The sequence below is a fragment of the Apodemus sylvaticus genome, chromosome 3 (assembly GCF_947179515.1).
Source record: "Apodemus sylvaticus chromosome 3, mApoSyl1.1, whole genome shotgun sequence".
Taxonomy (NCBI): Eukaryota; Metazoa; Chordata; class Mammalia; order Rodentia; family Muridae; genus Apodemus; species Apodemus sylvaticus.
The window spans coordinates 20,689,331-20,691,290 of record NC_067474.1 but is presented as its reverse complement, the minus strand read 5'-3'; the positions used below and the strand labels follow the sequence as shown (position 1 = coordinate 20,691,290).

The following is a 1,960-nucleotide window of genomic DNA, read 5'->3' as shown; positions in this document are numbered from 1 at the left end:
CAGAGAGCCATGGAATTGTCCTGGCCTAGCTGCTTTGAAAGGCACACATCATAGGTTTTTCAGGTCATAGTCCATGGCTCCTAGGGCACAATGTGCCTTCCAGATCCTGAGAGACCCATGCCTTTCCTCAGGCCGTGAAGTGTTCAGACCACTGCACCTTTCTCTGTGTGTTCCCTCAGATATCAAGGAAGTAAGGAAGCTCGATAGGACATATTGGTCTTAGACATTAATCCTGGGTACCCTGTATAGCTTGCAAACAGCCTTGTATATTGGCAACTGTGACTGTATTGATCCTGGAAATTTGCTATCATATTCTATTTCTGATAAGGGGATAAAATGTGGGAGTTCTTTTTGTCATACTTTTTTGTCACAGCCTCAGTCTTACTATGGTCCCTACAACCGAAATATGGTTTCATTCTTCATGGCCATATCAGATGACCTTGGCTAAGTATGGGTGCGAATGCTATACTGGGTTCTCTGAAGATCTGTGAGCAGAAGGATCTTCATTCTGTGTCCTAATAAGTTGGTTGCAAGAATCAAAGTTAGATCACCAGGCTTGTCCAGAAAATACCTCTAACTCCATCTGTCTTATTTCTCCTTACTAATAGGCACCTTCTTTAGAGTTAACATTTTTCTTAGTACAGGAGATTTAATTTAGGTCATCATACATGCTCAGCAAGAAATATTCACCAAACCCACTTTCTAAAGCCAAACTCTGAATTTTTGGAGTGTGTGTATGGGGGGGAGGGGTGTTTGTATATATGTGTGGTATGTATGTAATGAATGGATGTGTGTTCATGTGGGGTCAAATCTTTGTATTCACAAGCACAAACTGGAAAAGGGTATCGCGTGCCCTCCTTCTGTTGTTTGCCTTATTCCTTTGCGAAAAGTTTCTTGTTGAGCCCAAAGCTCACTGTTTCAGATAAGCAGTTACCCCATGGGTTCTAGAACGGGGATTAGAACTCAGGTGCTCATGCTTGCACTGTGCTAACACCCAGATCTAATCTGGTAAACCTTAAACATGCAGCCCGATGGGAATCTTAAATACAGTCAGGCTTATGAGCTGCTGCCCAGGCCAGGTGTGGGACAATCACTACATTTATCCCGTCTCATTCCCAGGCTGTCCTGCCAAGGGCAGTTGCCTCATGTGTATCAGCTTCATCTGTTGATGGTCTTCATGAAAGTGGAATCACACAAGAGAATTGAGTTAAATTTTACCTCTGAAACTCATCCATGTTAATACATGAAGCATTGGTTTCTTCTTTTTCATTTCTGTATATAACTCCATCACAATTCAGCCATTCCACGGTTGAAGATTTTGAATAATCTATCCTAGCAATATTACACAAAGAGCTAGTATGAACATCTTTGTATGTGCTATTTGCTTTATCAGCTGATAGCCTAATATGATGCTGGTTTGTTGATATTGTTGTTGTTTTGTTTTTGTCTTTGTATATCTATTATTTGTTTCATTTTTTAATTTAAGAAATTTTTAGCTTTTTAGAGATATTAACCTAACATATTCTATAAAGAATATTTTACCTGCCTCAGGTAAAGCAGTTGTGAATGCTGTGTCACGTGTGTATCAGAAGGTAGAAGAGGGGAAAGAAGCTATGTTCTGTGTTTCTACCTATGAACATCTGAATGATTAATAGACTAACATTCCTTGAAAATATCAAGTCTAAGACAACTATCAGTCCAGGACCAGGGGGTTCTAAAAAGGAGCTAGCCTAAGACAATCACCAGTCTGTTGCTGGACAGGCCCAGATGGGCTCCCAGGACAGAGAGCAAGCTGATCTGTAGAAGAACCCAGCCTGGGAGTGTGACCCCACCAGGAGTGAGGCCAAGACTGAGGAGTCTTTCAAAGGCCCCTTGGGTAGGCAAGAGGAGCAGTCAGCCTAAAATGACCACTAGACTGTCACCACCATGAGGTCCAGACAGAGTTAGCCTAAGATGGCCA

General features: G+C 41.8%; 1 pseudogene; it reads left to right on the top strand.

Annotated features, from left to right (window-relative positions):
* The first annotated feature begins 1,541 nt into the window (after positions 1 to 1,541).
* Positions 1,542 to 1,664, top strand: LOC127681978 (uncharacterized; annotated as a pseudogene).
* Positions 1,665 to 1,960: the final 296 nt, after the last annotated feature.